The sequence below is a fragment of the Schistocerca gregaria genome, chromosome 1 (assembly GCF_023897955.1).
Source record: "Schistocerca gregaria isolate iqSchGreg1 chromosome 1, iqSchGreg1.2, whole genome shotgun sequence".
NCBI lineage: Eukaryota > Metazoa > Arthropoda > Insecta > Orthoptera > Acrididae > Schistocerca > Schistocerca gregaria.
In genome coordinates this window covers 1,092,350,038-1,092,368,801 of record NC_064920.1, presented here as the reverse complement: position 1 = coordinate 1,092,368,801, position 18,764 = coordinate 1,092,350,038, and the positions used below count along the sequence as shown (strand labels likewise).

The 18,764-nt window shown below is 42.4% G+C and overlaps 2 protein-coding genes across 4 annotated transcripts in view; both read right to left on the bottom strand.

Moving 5' to 3' along the window:
* Positions 1-10,299, bottom strand: part of LOC126282112 (atrophin-1-like) — an 829,584-nt gene extending 819,285 nt beyond the window's left edge. For 2 of the 3 annotated variants that reach the window (XM_049981578.1, XM_049981586.1), the window contains exon 1: positions 10,163-10,298. The gene's annotated coding sequence lies outside the window, so the exon portion shown is untranslated. Of the gene's footprint in view, positions 1-10,162 lie in introns of all 3 variants that reach the window. The other variant, XM_049981594.1, reaches the window with a different exon arrangement.
* The window catches only part of LOC126282131 (uncharacterized), a 590,112-nt gene that overhangs the window by 241,274 nt on the left and 330,074 nt on the right, over positions 1-18,764 (bottom strand). The window lies entirely within an intron of this gene.

The window sequence follows — 18,764 nt, the reverse complement described above, 5'->3', positions numbered from 1 at the left end:
GATAGATAACATTCCATAAGAATTTCTAAAATCATTAGGGGAAGTGGCAACAAAACGACTATTCACATTGGTGTGTAGAATATATGAGTCTGGTGACATACCATCGGAGTTTCGGAAAAGCATCATCCACACAATTCCGAAGACGTCAAGAGCTGACAAGTGCGAGAATTATCGCACAATCAGCTTAACAGCTCATGCATCGAAGCTGCTTACAAGAATAATATACAGAAGAACGGAAAAGAAAATTGAGAATGCGCTAGGTGACGATCAGTTTGGCTTTAGGAAAAATTAAGGCACGAGAGAGGTAATTCTGACGTTACGGCTAATAATGGAAGCAAGGCTAAAGAAAAATCAAGACACGTTCATAGTATTTGTCGACCTGGAAAAAGCGTTCGACAATATAAAATGGTGCAAGCTGTTCAAGATTCTGAAAAAAGTAGGGGTAAGCTATAGGGAGAGACGGGTCATATACAATATATACAACAACCAAGAGGGAATAATAAGAGTGGACGATCAAGAACGAAGTGCTCGTATTAAGAAGGGAGTAATGCAAGGCTGTAGCCTTTCGCCCCTACTCTTCAAACTGTACATCGAGGAAGCAATGATGGAAATAAAAGAAAGGTTCAGGAGTGGAATCAAAATACTAGGTGAAAGGATATCAATGATACGATTCGCTGATGACATTGCTATCCTGAGTGAAAGTGAAGAAGAATTAAATGATCTGCTGAACGGAATGAACAGTCTAATGAGTACACAGTATGGTTTGAGAGTAAATCGGAGAAAGACGAAGGTAATGAGAAGTAGTAGAAATGAGAACAGCGATAAACTTAACATCAGGATTGATGGTCACGAAGTCAATGAAATTAAGGAATTCTGCTACCTAGGCAGTAAAATAACCAATGACGGACGGAGCAAGGAGGACATCAAAAGCAGACTCGCTATGGCAAAAAAGGCATTTATGGCCAAGAGAAGTCTACTAATATCAAATACCGGCCTTAATTTGAGGAAGAAATTTCTGAGGATGTACGTCTGGAGTATAGCATTGTATGGTAGTGAAACATGGACTGTGGGAAAACCGGAACAGAAGAGAATCGAAGCATTTGAGATGTGGTGCTATAGATGAATGTTGAAAATTAGGTGGATTGATAAGGTAAGGAATGAGGAGGTTCTACCCAGAATCGGAGAGGAAAGGAATATGTATAAAACACTGATAAGGAGAAGAGACAGGATGATAGGACATCTGATAAGACATGAGGGAATGACTTCCACAGTACTAGAGGGAGCTGTAGAGGGCAAAAACTGTAGAGGAAGACAGAGATTGGAATACGTCAAACAAATAATTGACGACGCTGGTTGCAAGTGCTACTCTGAGATGAAGAGGTTATCACAGGAAAGGAAATCGTGGCGGGCGGCATCAAACCAGTCAGTAGACAGATGACCAAAAAAAAAGAATGACTTTTCTGGAGACTAGAAAGCTACTCTGTAGGAATCAGCATAGCTTTCGAAAAAGACGATGGTGTGAAACCCAGTTCGCGCTATTCGTCCACGAGACTCAGAGGGTCATAGTCACGGGTTCCCAGGTAGATGCCGTGTTTCTTGACTTCCGCAAGGTGTTCGATACAGTTCCCTACAGTCGTTTAATGAACAAAGTAAGAGCATATGGACTATCAGATCAATTGTGTGATTTGATTGAAGAGTTCCTAGATAACAGGGCGCAGCATGTCAACCTCAATGGTGAAAAGTCTTCCGAAGTAAGAGTGATTTCAGGTGTGCCGCAGGGGAGAGTCGTAGGACCGTTGCTATTCACAATATACATAATGACGTCGGAAGTTCACTGAGGCTTTTTGCGGATGATGCTATGGTATATCGAGAGGTTGTAACAACGGAAAATTGTACTGAAATGCAGAAGGATCTGCAGCGAATTGACGCATGGTGCAGGGCATGGCAATTGAATCTCAATGTAGACAAGTGTAATGTGCTGCGAATACATAGAAAGAAAGATCCCATATCATTTAGCTACAATATAGCAGGTCAGCAACAGGAAACAGTTAATTCCATGAATTATCTGGGAGTACACATTAGGAATGATTTAAAATGGAATGATCATATAAAGTTGATCGTCGGTAAAGCAGATGCCAGACTGAGATTCATTGCAAGAATCCTAAGGAAACGCAATCCGAAAACAAAGAAAGTAGGTTACAGTACATTTGTTCGCCCACTGCTTGAATACTGCTCAGCAATGTGGGATCTGTACCAGATATGGTTGATAGAAGATATAGAGAAAATCCAACGGAAAGCAGCGCGCTTCGTTACAGGATCATTTAGTAATCGCGAAAGCGTTACGGAGATGATAGATAAACTCCAGTGGAAGACTCTGCAGGAGAGACGCTCAGTAGCCCGGTTCGGGCTTTTGTTGAAGTTTCGACAACATACCAACACCAAGGAGTCAAGCAGTATATTGCTCCCTCCTACGTATATCTCGCGAAGAGACCATGAGGATAAAATCAGAGAGATTAGAGCCCACACAGAGGCATACCGACAATCCTTCTTTCCACGAACAATACGAGACTGGAATAGAAGGAATAACCGATAGAGGTACTCAAGGTACCCTCCACCACACACCGTCAGGTGGCTAGAAGTATGGATGTAAATGTAGATAAATCTTACAAGTAGTGACATAGTTACTAAAAATTCACAAGCACAAATTTTAAAGTCTATCTCGACGGGATTAGGAAAACGTATGGGGCTGTGAGAAGATACTTTATACGTTCTAGTCTGATTTAAAAACGTATTACATTAAAAACGTTATTTTAAGAATTGTGATAAGTGATTTAGGAATAAATTGCAAATGTACATTCTTATATTTAAATTAAACAATAATGGACAACAGAATATGTTTGTTTGAAATAGAAATAGAAAAATGCTTAACAAAACAGGTTGACGTTTCTCTTTGTTTGTTGGTATAACAACATACCAACGAGAGTGGCTGTAATGATGTACTGATCGCCACAGCTGCAGAAATCAGCATCTCGGCGTCAGAGATCTATTACGATCTCGATGGTGGAATTCTTAAAGAATAGCTTTTCGTTCGTCAATAGGAATGCAAAGATTTGCCGAACATCATGTGTGTAAAGAACAAGGTAAAGCTAACGGCACAAGGACCATGCGTTCTAGATGTCAATGTTGGACGTACAGAGTTCAACGTGCTGCTGAACGTTTAGAAACGACGTCACTTGTGTATGCGGCATGTGTGCTTCAACGTGGTAAACTTGACCGCAGCGGACTCTGGCGTTAGTTGGTTGTATCTGGCTCGCAAGTCACAGCTTGTTTACGAAACAGAGGGGCGCAAAATCCCAACGTTAACCTTACTAAATCACTCGTTTCCTCTCTTGTCCATGTGCTACTCGTGTTGTTCTATCCGCAGTATACATAAATAAAAATACTACAAAAATATCCTTACCATTTTTTCTGTAGGGCTGCCGCATAGCGAGTGAGAGAATAGGAAAATCGCGCACGTGGTTTATGAAACCACGTATATGACTGCGGGTTGCATAAAACAAGAGCACTAGGGCACCTGAATCACTCTTTATATACGTGGTACGTGATTTCAAAGAAAATATTGACTTCATTCTTTTATTTATGGGGTTTTGTATATCTCTGGAATGTATCGCTAAGTTCAGATGACCCTTCTTCCTTTGGACTGACCATCCGGCTCGCTTGGCAACAGCAATAAACGTCACATATTTATAGCGGATGAAAGAGACGCGATGGTACGGCGTGCCTTGTTCCGGACACACACTGTCTGGCCGCGAGAAACTGCCTAGTATCACTCGTCATGGCTATCGCGCTATCGACTGATACACGGACTTAACAGTACACGATCTGGGGGCCACAGACGCACGTGTGACACCAAAATGGGCAATTCGCTGTGGTGACAAATGTGCAATCCCTCCAACTCAGCAATTATCTCAGATAAGGACTGTAAATAAGTACTCTCTTATTCATCTCATTTATTTAATAACTCTGACGGAGAAGTAATATTAAAGCTGTAGGAAACAGTTGGCTGCAAAATCACTGCCCATGAATTATAATCAGCAAGACACAGTTTGATACGGATGGCCCAGCAAGAAAGCTCCCCGGGATACGGCAAGGCACAGATTTCGGCTGCCCGCTTTCCGTAAAGCTCGTGTAATATCTCAGTTTCATTTTTTCCGCCTCTAGTACAGAAAACACATTTCGTTACGATGTAATTTAAATATGTTGTCCACTCAAATGTATAGAAATACGGCGGCATACATTTTTTGCTCTCTGGACTTGCAAATGTCTTCCTCTCTACGGAGACGTGAACGTTGCCAAAGATCAATTCTGATTCATCAAAGTCATTAATCTTAGACGCTCCGTCTCACGTATTTAGCCGCCAATTTAAAGAATGTATCTTATAATTGCTGCGACACGAAAGAAAATACAAACATTTTTGGATTTTATTGATTGAATGCTGTCCAAACGATAAATGCGCTGCTCAAAATAAAACACGAGATAAAGAGAATCTTGTCTCTTTTATTCATCTGTTTCAGCCGATCTCCCTCAGCTATATGTTCACAGAAGGCGCTGCTAAGCAGCAGTGGAAGTAAAAAACTAACAGTATTGTCAGGCTCGGAACAAATTATTTTATTCAGAGTCAAGAGCAAATAAATATTCATTCATGCATCCCCTTTATTATTATTATTATTATTATTATTGTTATTATTATGACTCACGTATGGGCCCAATAAGACAACGCGAGATACAATTCATCAATGTCGCTTTTGATGGTTGGCCTTCCTTCGTGTCCAATTGTGTTTCATCATTTCAGAATGATGTCTCCTTCATCAGACCGCAGTGTTTCAGTCCGTTGGCTAACTTCCCTCTGACCAACTTTCCAATCAAATATCTTTTGTCTGAATGGTTTTCTACCTGTAACCCGTGCCTGAGTTATGCCGGCTACTTTAAGATCCCCCTTAACAACAGCGATCCATCTAATTGGCTCAGTTTTGGCCTTACCTCGGTTTTCGTAGACTTCTGCTATTTTTTTGTCAACCTCGTGGGTGACATTCTTTTAATGCGCCAATAAAATTTAATTCTTCGTTTTCTCATGTCACCATGACCGTGTTCTATTTCCCGATTACTTCTCAGCGTATAAGTTTCTCAACCAGTAATTTTGGGCCTAATATTTTCCTAATAATCTTTCTTTTAATTTATTCAATATTCCTCTTTCTACTTAAAATTATAATTTCTGCTCCTTGATGATTCAGGTTAGTGCTGTAACGCCTAAGTTTACTGAATTTAGTAAGTGATTTTTTATTTTAAATATTTTATGTTAATCTGAATGCGTTTGCCAATGTTTGACAGCGATCTTCATTTGCTGCTTTTTTCAGATCGTTTTCTTGTATGAATTCACCCCAAGTATTTAAACTGGGAAACCCATTTTATTTTTACATATTTCGTGTTCAAAAACTTTGGTGCCTGTTTGTTGCAAGTCATATGTTCCGGTTTTTCAAATGATATTTGCATTCGTACTTTTTCCCCAACTTTTTTAAGATTTCAAATTGTTTTTGAGCTGTGGTAATATCCCTAGTTAAAACTGCCAGATCATCTGCAAAGCCGAGGCAATCTACTCTAATACCACTTCTACCTAACTTGATTCATTGATCTATATTTTTACTCAATTTTTGATCTCGTCACTCTGTAACAAACCTTATCAAAAACACAGTTAAACATTAATGGGGGAGATTACATCTCCCTGTCTAACACGTCTTTATATCAAATGGTTCAGAAATTTCTCCTATGAATTTAACTTTAGAGCTAGTGTCAGTTAATGTTTCCTTAATCAGTGTTAGAGTTTTATTGTGTAGCCCTTGTTCCTTTAAAAATTGGAAAAGGGATTCACAATCAACTGAGTCGAAGGCCTTTTTAAAATCCACAAATGTGCATACAATGTTGTTACCAGAAATCTTGTGGTGCCTAAGAATTAGTTTGAAATTAAAAATTTGTTCTGGACAGGATCTGTTTGGTCTAAAGCCTGCTTGTTACTCACCAATTTTAGGTTCTAACTGTTCTTGGGCCCGATCAAGTAAAAATTCCGAGAGAATTTTGTATGTGAGCGGGAGAAAGTGGATTCCTCGGTAATTATTAACACAGGTTCTGCCCCTTTTTTATGCAATGGATGAATCACAGCAATTTTCCAGTTCTCAGGTATTTTCTCAGTTTTCCAGATATGTCCTATTACTTGAGTGATTTCTTTTATAGTGTTAGGAATAGCTGATCTTAGAAATTCTGCACTTATACAGTCTACTCCGGATGCTGTATTGTTTTAAACTTTCTCACTTTAATTAATTATTTCGATTTGGTCAGGTTCTTTAGAGTCAGGGTTGGTATTATTAGTTTTCTGTCGGAATTTATTCGCTGATTCTGGACAGTTTGGTAGTTTTTCAAAATAATTAGCAAGTACCTTACAATTTTCATGGTTCTTAAGAGGCAAATTGCCATTTTCATTTTTGAAGCAAATACTTCCCCTTTAATTAATTAACTTCCCTGAGTCGCGATACTCGGAAATATGCTACAGGCCTGCTACATCTTATTCTTCTAATGTTCTACAGCAAGAGCGCTTCACGTCGAACATGTATCAAATATGAGTACAGACAAATTTCTGATGGCATTCAGAATCTTTATTGCGAGGTGAGGACTGCGAAACACCTTTTACCCTGACATTTCAAGCCACAAACACGGAAATAAAAAACTCATTCATTTCTTTGAGGACAGGAAAATCAGCCTGCAATGGAAGTTCATTGTTCCACATGCAGTTTGGTCGAGACGTTCGCAGGAGTGCATAGTAGGTACAAGGAAAGACTGCCTCTCAAAGGTTTTAAAAAAGATCCGTAATAAATGAGGAAACATTTAGGACTTTGAAATAATAACCAGTCTTGATCGCAAATTTTTATTAAAAAATCACCAGTTTCGATCACACCTAGGTCATCATCAGACCACGTCTCATTAGGTGCGCAGTTGCCAGAGGTGTCTTCCGACATGCCAGCATTCTGTTTACTGTCTTTGATCGCCACCTAACGAGACACGGTCTGATAATGATCTAGGTGTGCTCGAAACCGGTTACCATTGGCATGTAATTTTAAATTGTTAACAAAAATTTGCGATGAAGACTGATTGTTATTTCAAATTATCTAATCAGATTTCTGCTTGTTCCGATAATGTTTTCAACAATGTATTACCCCGGAACTGGTGGAAATAGAAAACGACAAGAACTCGCGTCCAATAGCACAGAAACACTCACACCGAGCCATTTCTTAGCTGGTGGAAGACTGACTGAATTAACTACTGAACCTGGACTGAGTATCCTGCAGGGTCTTAGAAGAAAAAAATGGTTCAAATGGCTCTGAGCACTATTGGACTTAACATCTGCGGTCATCAGTCCCCTAGAACTTAGAACTACTTAAACCTAACTAACCTAAGGACATCACACACATCCATGCCCGAGGCAGGATTCGAACCTGCGACCGTAGCAGTCCCGCGGTTCCGGACTGAGCGCCTAGAACCGCTAGACCACCGCGGCCGGCGGTCTTAGAAGAGATACATGGCAAAGAGAGAAGCAGCAAAATGACTTCATAGGGAGATGGAAGGAAGAATATCGTCCCGAGCTCACAAACTGTGAGCTATGAGGAAACCTGTCAATTGCCGAGTAGGAGATACTGTTATGTTACAGGAACGTACACTAACGAGGCACCAGTGGAAGAGAGCCTGCAAAACTGAAAGGAGGACAGGAAGATACGGTATAGTGCGTACCTTAATGTAGCTGATCGTCCCATTTGAGACTGACCAGTATACAGAGGATGTTGAGGATTGACAATAAATACTCTGTTCCTTTTTTCATTTATCCTTGACAATAGAACTAATAATAAGGCTATAATAAAATACACATGGTGTCTTGTTTGTTAATCCACGACATTTAACAATGTCTAATTCAACTATTCGTGAATGTTGCATCGGATGTATGCCTTGAAGCTAACTCTGCGTGGCCGACGGTGGTCAAATTATATAACATTAGCACGTTGCTGACAGCCACGATTAATTCTTATCTTCTTCGTGGGAAGCATTTAGGCTCCACATACGTAGCCGGCAAGGAGAGAAGAATCAGTGGCTGGTGGTTCCTCACAAGCGTGCAATGCGTTATCGTTGCGCAACACGCAGCACACATTCACTTGTAGCAGACGACTCTGTTTGGTGCGCCTTGATCGGCGGGTAGTAGGTGCTGTTATCGAGTTTTTCTCTCATCTCCCTCTCGCTTCCAAGTGTTGCCGAAATGCTACAGACGTTCTCTCGCGACATATACTGCTTACTTAAACAGCGGTCATAATGTACACATATGTGTAGGATATAAAAAAGATTGCAGGATCTCCGTGGATAATGCATGTCCTGTATAGTTATTAGCCTTTACAATCTGCCCAGGTTGCGTCATTTTGCTCGAAAGTTGCAGTGAACGGGAAGTGTATTATAAGAATGAACATTTGTTAAGGTACAACTCTAAAAAACCAGCGATTGCGTTACGCGTTACTAGATGGATGTGTGTGGAAGTCTTTACTATTGCTATCGCTTCGAAAAATACGCACACTTCGATTACTACTACTGCGTCGTAATATTTCTTTAGCTTCGTCGCATCCCATCGTCTTTTCATGGCTCTGCCTGCTCGTTCCGTTGCCACGATAAAAACAAAAGTATTGAAAGCGCGCCGATAGGTACTTCTCATGCCTATCAAAGAAAAATTATAAATTACAGATTCTAGGTATTCGACAATCCGTGTATTATTCTGACTTAATTGTCGAACGGTACAGAGTTTGTGTGCTACTTCTTATTATAGTTCGACAAAAGTACGACGGCGTTAACAATTCCCATACTTAATGTAGGCGTTGTCTGCAGAATCACAATAACCAGTTAGCAGCGTCAGACGAGGAAGTGCTTTTTTCGACGCACTATTACCTGAGGGCAGTGCTTGAGATATTTCTCATATGCACAACGCTAAAACTCAAGAAATTGCGCACATTACACTTCGAGAAAGGGACCAAAACGCAGGAGAGGGCTGTAAAGAAAAATGACATTTTGCAAACCAAATCCTAAAATTCAATTGCAACTACTCGAAAACTTCGCTTAAAGAGAATGAAACGTCAAAAAAGTTTGCCGTGTCGCCGGAGTTGCTGCAAAAAAAGCTCAGAAGCAGATTACCGTGGGGACATAAGTTTTTTTGAATGATAAGCAGGATTATTCTAACAAAGTTCTGTTCCGGATATTATACCTGTGAGATGATGTGCTCTAAACACGTATTTTATTTTCTGTATAGAAGTCTACAACGCTGATAAATAAATTAATTATTCTGTGTCATGTGAAGAGATGTACCCACGGTACCCATACAGCGTGAATTACCTACACTTGAGTTTTGCTTAGCTCTAGTGTTTACCTGTCATAAGTCTCCCATCAAAGCAGCCGGCAGCTCGACTTCTTTCGCCGTTCTGCTGCCAACAGTCACGGAAATAACCGACGCTAAAAAATATTTCTATATTGCCAGCTAACAAGCTTGACATTGTAACTAAAATATCAAGCTCTATGCTACATGTTTCGTTGCTACTCATCAAGAGAGTGAATTATAAGTAGCGATCATAAGGAGAAAATAAATTAAATGCGTTCTCCTCCGCAATTAAAACAAAAGTACTGAAACATTTTTGGTGGAATTCATTCAATGAAATTAGTAAAATCTAATACCGAGTCCGGTTTACTCTCGATAAAATAAAAGGTAGATAGTCATCCTCAATCATATGAGTATTACATTATCCCAACAAAGTATTTGGGAAAAGATTGATTTATAGTCGAGAAAAAGCTGCAGCAACAGTGTAAGAAAGTGTCTGACGCTGAACTGAGGCTAATGGTGTTTCTTTACAGAACAAAAAGAAATAAAGGGCGAGTGGTGATGAGGCCCTTTGATGGAATGAAGTACAATTTGAAGGGACGTTATTATAATTATCCGTCGCTACAAACAGCAATAAACGCGGCGGTGACCGTTCGTGCCTGTGGTGCGGACAGAGTTTTCACCCGGCCGCACCGCCAGCGACGTCTGCTCGCTCACCTGGCAGGCCGCGCGGTCCGGCAGGGGCGTGCCTCTCGTTCCGGAGTCGGAGGGTCGCGCGTCCGCTGCGAGCTGCCTGGCGGGTTGCCTACGCGCTGCGGCAGGTTCGCACGGGTCGCCGGGCTGCACACGACTGAGCCCCGCGCAGCGTCGCCAGCGCCCCCGGCGACCCGCGGGTCCGCGCATGCGCGCTGGCGCCGCCCGCCGGCGCTGCTGTGCGGTGTTTACACGCGCGCGCCCGGCACCGGGCGGAGGCGGCGCGTATTGTTCGGGGCGCGGGATTAGCAGCCTATTACCGCTGCTGGGTCGCAGCCGAGAACGAGAGCGAGCCGCGAGAGGGGACGTCCTCTTCTGCGATCGAAGCTCACAGCGGTCCCTCTGAGCGCTCTCTTTTGACTAGTGCGGACAAGCGGACCAGAAAGAAATAAGACGGACGTTCGGCAGGTACAGCTATACAGTTTTTTCCTCGGCCATTTTCGGCTGAAAAAATGCGGAATTTGTTGCGAGGTATCGTGGAATATTCTCGCTTAAGCCCCTACAGTTCCATGAAGTTTCGACTGGTGGCAGTGCTCGAAATGGGGTCTGAAACGGACGCGCGTTCCAAGCAGAGAGCTGTCACTGAGTTTCCTTTTGGCGGAAAACCAGAGTATCGCAGATATTCATAGGCGGTTGCAGAATGTGGCTGTGAACAAAAGCACAGTGAATCGTTGAGCGAGGAGTCTGTCATTATCGCTACAAGCGCACGCAAACCCGCCCGAACACTGAGCAGGGTAGCGCAATGGTTAGCACAATTACCTCGCATTCTGGAGGATGACGATTCAAACCCGTTTCTGGCCATCCTGATTTATGTTTTCTGTGATTTCCTTCCCTGTTCTTGGCACCATTTGAGCTTGTGCTCCATCTCTGGTACCCGCTTTGTCGACAGGACATTAAACCCTAATCTCCTCCTCCTCCTCCTCCTGTCCGATCTTCCAAACATCTCCCACATACTGACCAACCACACAGTCATATCTCCTGGAAAGTAGGGACAGGTGGGCGCTCTCATTCAAGGTAACCGACAAATCACAATCAAACATCTCGTTGCTCAACTATATGCCTCTGTTGGCAGTGTTGAGACAAGTTGGGCTACTAATTGGTGTATGGCCGCTGTGATCCTCGCCACCTAATAGAAGACCGGTAAAAAGCAACAAAGGATAGTTCAGAGCTTCTTGCGCTTTACAAGGCTGCTTGTGGCAATTTTTTGTCTTGAACATCGTCATAGGTGTTGAAACAGGGCAACAAAATGGTAATCCATTTGTGTATTGTATTGTGTATTTAAACTGGGGCCCTAGAAACGACGGAGATGCTTTGTCGCGCCATAGCCCTCAGCGGTTCACAAACCCACAACAGGCCACAGCAGTCGACCCACCTCACCGCCACCCCACACCGAACCCAGGGTTATTATGTGGGGCAGCCCCCAGTGGACCCCCAGAAACGTCTCATACGAGACGAGTATAATCCAGATGTTTGTGTGGTAGAATAATTTTTGTGTATGCATACGTGGAGACAGTGTTTGCGCAGCAATCGCCGACATTGTGTAACTGAGGTGGAATAAGGGAAACCAGCCGGCATTAGCCGAGATAGATGGAAAACCGCCTCAAAAACCGTCCACAGGCTGGCCGGCACACCGGACCTCGACACTAATCCGCCGGGCGGATTTGTACCAGGGACCGGCTCGCCTTCCCGCTTGGGAAGCAGCGCGTTAGACCGCGCAGCTAGCCAGGTGGTCAGCTCAGCTGGTAAAGTTCTGGCGAAAGTCTTCAGGGAAATTTGAAGGAGTGGCTCTATTTGATGTCCACCCCCTCTCTCCTCCCCCCCCCCCCCCCCACATTGTGCAACGATAACTCTGAAGTATATTGTACCACCCTCAGGAAAATTAAGAAACGTCGCCATAAAATTGCAAGTGAATTCATCCTTCTCCATTACAGCACAAGGTCCCACACACGTCTGTGCAACCGAGACGAGCTCACAAAAGTCCATTGGACTGTTCCTTCTCATCCACCCTACAACCTGGACCTCGCACCTTTCGACTTCCATCTAGTTGATCCAGTCAAGGGTGCACTCTCCGGGAAGCAGCTCGTGGGTGATGGGGAGGTTACTACTGCAGCAAGATGCTGGCTCGGACATCAGCCAGTAGAATGGTAGCATGCCGGCATACACGCAGAAGGTTGTCGCATTGAACAGCGATTACGTTGAAAAATAAGATTTTGTAGCCAAAAGAGTGGAGAATAATATTCTGTACTTGAATCCTGAATTAAACCAACAAATTTCTGGGAAAAAAATGTGTTGCATTAGTTATTGATCACCTCTAATAGCAGTAAATAACCTGAAACTTCCTGGCAGATTAAAACTGTATGTCCGACCGAGACTCGAACTCGGGACCTTTGCCTTTTGCGGGCAAGTGCTCTACCATCTGAGCTACCCAAGCACGAGTCACGCCCGGTACTCACGGCTTTACTTCTGCCAGTATCTCGTCTCCTACCTTCCAAACTTTACAGAAGCTCTCCCGCGAATTCCATTAAATAACCTGTTTCATTGGCTGTGAGTATATTGTCACGTCGTATTATTATGACCACCTCCTACAGCACTAGATGTGAGAGCTTAAATGATGTGCCTAATACAACAGTTGATACGGAAATACTTAGGAATGAAGAGACACGCTTGAAGTTCAAATGGCTCTGAGCACTATGGGACTTAACTTCTGAGGTCATCAGTCCCCTAGAACTTAGAACTACTTAGACTTAACTAACCTACGGACGTCACACACATCCATGCCCGAGGCAGGATTCGAACCTGCGACCGTAACGGTCGCGCGGTTCCAGACTGAAGTGCCTAGAACCGCTCGGCCACTCCGGCCGGCGCTTGAAGTTCTCTGAGGGTATAGGTAATATGATAATGAATAGTTCAGTGGGCAGTTCGGTCGAAGAAGCAAAGACATTTCTAAAACGAGCTGTCGCAGAACTGAATGGAAAGGAACTAGGAAGGTAATTGCGAAGAAACCATGTGTAACAAAAGGTATACTTTAACTGATCGACGAGAGAAGGAAGTACAAAAATATTCAGGGAAATTCGATAGCACAGAAATATTTGTCGCTTAGGAACGAAATAAATAGGAACGAAACCCGCACAAAAGTGCAGGCAAGCTAAGGCAAAATAGTTGCACGAAAATAGTGAAGAAATCAATACACAAATGATCGTCGGAAGGATGGACTCAGCATATAGAAAACTTAAAATATTCTTCGATGAAATTAAAAGCAAAGACCGTAATATTAAGAGTGCAATGGTAATACTACTGTTAAACGTAGTGGAGAGAGCAGATAGGTGAAAACGGAAAACTGAAGACCTCTATGAGGTGGAAGACTTGCTTGATGACGTGATAGAAGAAACAGAAGTCGACTGGGAAGAGGTAGGGGATCCAATATTAGAACGGTAATTTAAAGGAGCTTTTGAAGACTTAAGATCAAATAAGGCAGAGGGGGTAGATAACATTCCATAAAAATTTCTAAAATCATTTGGGGAAATATCAACAAAACTACTATCCACGTTTGTGTGTAGGATGTATGAGACCTGCGATGTACTATCAGTCTTTAGGAAATACACCACTCAAACAATTCCGAAGATAGCAAAAGGCCACAAGTGCGATAATCATCACAGAATCAGCTTAACAGTTCATTCATCCATGTTGCTGACAGGAATAATATACACAGGAATGGAAAAGAAAATTGAGTATCGGTTGATGATGATCAGTTTGGCTTTAGAAAAGGTAAAGGCACCAGAGAGGCAGTACTGACGTTGCAGTTGATAGTTGAAGCAAGACTGAAGAAAAATCGAGACACGTTTTTTGGATTTGTCGATCTGGAAAAAGCGTTCGACAATGTAAATGGAGCAAGATGTCGAAATTCTGAGAAAACACCAGTAAGCTCTAGGGAAAGACGGGTAATATACAATATGTACAAGAACCTACAGGAGATTGGAAACCCAAGAATGAAGTACTCAGACTAAATTCAAGGCTAAACTGTGGCGAAGTTAGCTAGGATCTTTTTACTCCCTCTCTTGTTTTGACATCTGCCTCTTTAAAATTCATTTTTTCACTTTTGACTAATTACCATTAACATACGTGAGTATAAACTTCCTTTTTTAAAAGAGAAAGGTTGGCCCTCAGTTTTAAAGAATGTAGTACCAGATCTAATTATGTGCTTAGTTTTGTGTAGGTCATCAATTTCCTAAATTATTTTGACTATCCATAATTAATATCTTTCATTGGTGAAATCAGTGATTGTCTACATCTACATGACTACTCTGCAATTCACATTTAAGTGCTTGGCAGAGGGTTCATCGAACCACAATCATACTATCTCTCTACTATTCCACTCCCGAACAGCGAGCGGGAAAAACGAACACCTAAACCTTTCTGTTCGAGCTCTGATTTCTCTTATTTTATTTTGATGATCATTCCTACCTATGTAGGTTGGGCTCAACAAAATATTTTCGCATTCGGAAGAGAAAGTTGGTGACTGAAATTTCGTAAAAAGGTCTCGCCGCGACGAAAAACGTCTTTGCTGTAATGACTTCCATCGCAACTCGTGTATCATATCTGCCACACTCTCTCGCCTGTAACGTTATAATACAAAACGAGCTGCCCTTTTTTACACCCTTTCGATGTCCTCCGTCAATCCCACCTGGTAAGGATCCCACACCGCGCAGCAATATTCTAACAGAAGACGAACGAGTGTAGTGTAAGCTGTCTCTTTAGTGGACTTGTTGCATCTTCTAAGTCTCCTGCCAATGAAACGCAACCTTTGGCTAGCCTTCCCCACAATATTATCTATGTGGTCCTTCCAACTGAAGTTGTTCGTAATTTTAACACCCAGGTACTTAGTTGAATTGACAGCCTTGAGAATTGTACTATTTATCGAGTAATCGAATTCCAACGGATTTCTTTTGGAACTCATGTGGATCATCTCACACTTTTCGTTATTTAGCGTCAACTGCCACCTGACACACCATACAGCAATCTTTTCTAAATCGCTTTGCAGCTGATACTGGTCTTCGGATGACCTTACTAGACGGTAAATTACAGCATCATCTGCGAACAATCTAAGAGAACTGCTCAGATTGTCACCCAGGTCATTTATATAGATCAGGAACAGCAGAGGTCCCAGGACGCTTCCCTGGGGAACACCTGATATCACTTCAGTTTTACTCGATGATTTGCCGTCTATTACTACGCACTGCGACCTTCCTGACAGGAAATCACGAATCCAGTCGCACAACTGAGACGATACCCCATAGGTCCGCAGCTTGATAAGAAGTCGCTTGTGAGGAACTGTGTCAAAAGCTTTCCGGAAATCTAGAAATACGGAATCAACTTGAGATCCCCTGTCGATAGCGGCCATTACTTCGTGCGAATAAAGAGCTAGCTGCGTTGCACAAGAGCGATGTTTTCTGAAGCCATGCTGATTACGTGTCAATAGATCGTTCCCTTCGAGGTGATTCATAATGTTTGAATACAGTATATGCTCCAAAACCCTACTGCAAACCGACGTCAATGATATAGGTCTGTAGTTAAATGGATTACTCCTACTACCCTTCTTGAACACTGGTGCTACCTGCGCAATTTTCCAATCTGTAGGTACAGATCTATCGGTGAGCGAGCGGTTGTATATGAGTGCTAAGTAGGGAGCTATAGTATCAGCGTAATCTGAAAGGAACCTAATCGGTATACAATCTGGACCTGAAGACTTGCCCGTATCAAGCGATTTGAGTTGCTTCGCAACCCCTAAGGTATCTACTTCTAAGAAACTCATGCTAGCAGGTGTTCGTGTTTCAAATTCTGGAATATTCCATTCGTCTTCCCTGGTGAAGGAATTTCGGAAAACTGCGTTCAATAACTCCGCGTTAGCGGCACAGTCGTCGGTAACATTACCATCGGCACTGCGCAGCGAAGGTATTGACTGCCTCTTGCCGCTTGTGTACTTTACATACGACCAGAATTTCTTCGGATTTTCTACCAAATTATTTCGTAACTTAAATTCTATTGTTGACTTATAAAGAAATATAAAATCCGGACTAATTATAAACATTTGGAAAACGAAACACTGGCATTTTTTAAGTATTTATTTGGCTCTATCCGAAAACGTGTTAGCAAAGCCAGCCCTTAATTAATTCCTAAGTAATTACCAGTTTCGTCAAAAGTATTGTCTGTATAACTGTATCTGTTAATTTCATCATTTAACAAATAATTAGGCTTAACCCTCGTGGTAGAAGAAACTGTTAAAATGAACCAATGTTTCGATGTATTCAGTTAATTTAATTGTAATTTCTGTATATTAAACATCAAACAACGTACAGTTTCAGTACCTATTATTCAGTACCAATTTTTGGTCCCAAGACAGTCAGTCCACAGCCGATTTTCAAATGAGGAACCCGTATTGGTTAGAACAACAAGAATGCATCCATGAACTAATTGTAACACAATTTGGCCATGTGTTAAAATAATGACAGTTCAATACGTACTGTATTATTCTGCAAGAACTGTGAAGTGTGTGGTTAGGTTTTTATTGCTCTTCGATATTCAACGGTAAACTATTGTAGCAGTATTCTGATGTTTGCCTGCAACCTATTCATGAGGCTTATAAAAATTTGCCTATACTTAACTGGTCATATGACTGTGTAATATTGGGGCGTTGTGAACAGTGAAAGTAAAGAACTGTGAAATGCAACTTGTAAGGTGTCAGGGAAATCCAACACCTTCCATGAAAACCCTGACATGGTAAGCAAATCCAGCAGTATGTCACATAGCTCCGAATAAATCGTGACATTAAATTAACCAAAGTAATACGAGTAACGGGTGAGCAAATGGAATACCACAGACTAACACAAGAGTGCATGTCATACCTTCCCACCGTGAGACAGATGCAGTTCCGAGGGGAGAAACGAGAACAGAAGCCGAGAGCAGAACCGTGGTAAGCTAGAAGGCCCTACAATAAGGAACGGACACCCACGTCGTCAGCCAACCGCCAGAACCACCCCCCAGCCCATGTTAAAAGATAGAGCCCTTCAGAAGAACAGTACAGATCTTACGATAACGCTAAAAGAGCCATGCCAGTTGCAAGTTTAAGCATGAGACTTTTTCGCGTCTCTGTTACGTTGCAAACGTTAAAAACATTGCCCCACCACGAAAAGTAACCGCCAGGACCACACCCCCAGCCCATGATAAAAGATAGAGCCCTCCAGAAGAACAGTATAGATCTTACAATAACACTAAAAGGGCCACACCAGCTGCAAGTTTTAGCGTGACACTTTTTCGAGTCTATGTTACGTTGCAAACGTTAAAAACATTGCCCCACCACGAAAAGTAACCGCCAGGACCACCTCCCAGCCCATGTTAAAAGATAGAGCCCTCCAGAAGAACCGTAAGGGCCACACCAGCTGCAAGTTTTAGCGTGAGACGTTTTCGCGTCTCTGTTACGTTGCAAACGTTAAAAACATTGCCCTATCACGAAAAGTATAACGTTTCTCACTGGATAGACAGAATTTTTGTAGGTGGAGCTTAAGGTTAACATTGAGACCCTGACTGGTCATATGAAAACACAGCCAGATAGTTTATTTTAAACCAACTTCGGTAAATTGTAGTAAGGAGAAGTTAGGAGAGAGTTGCTTCCGAGACGGCGAACTGTATGGAGCTGCGCTGAGCGTCGCCCCCTGACACTGCCTAACCAACGACAAGGTAATGAACGCACGTGATGCCGCATAACAGCGCATAAAGCTTCACTCAGGACTGCAGAAGTCTCATCTGTTACACCCCCTTTTTGCGTTAATACTAGTGTCGATCGTCAATTAAAGCTCATGATATTCACATTTGCTACGTAAGTTAAAATCTGAAACGCGATGATTTTTCTGTTATATAATTATTGAGGACCCACATCAGCCACTGTAATTTACGACAAGTTAGATAAGTAATTAAAGATAATTGAGGGTCACTGTAGACCATTTTGAAAGTTTTCTCTTTTGTGAAACTTAATTTAAACCTAGATTATAGATGTGATATGGCATAGGTCATCCTTCGGTCCATTGTAGAACTTGGAAACTCACTCAGGAAATATCCGTTCACATTTTTGTTGAACGCAGTTGGTTTTTATCATTCATCATTCACGCGATCAGGCCCAGAGGACCGCGCGCCACCACAGTTAGAGCTCTCCATCCGTCTCTGTCTTCTGCTGTCTGTCTCCAGTTTTCCGTGACTCCCAGCTGCAACAGGTCTTCTCTCACTCCATCGATCCACCTCTTACTAGGTCTTCCCACTGGTCTGCTGCCTGACGGGATCCAGTCCATTGTGATTTTGGGCCATCTTGTTGCCTCCATTCTAACAACACATCCAGGCCATTGCAGTCTTTTGCTTCTCATCACTCCTTGTACAGCTCTTCTAATTCATTGTTATGGCGTCTTCTCCATTCTCCAGTACTCCGATCTCTGACTGGTCCAAATATTTTCCCTGAGGACTTTCCTTTCAAATGTTAGCAGTCGCTTAAGGTCTTGTTTTCGAGTGCTCCAGGTTTGAGAAC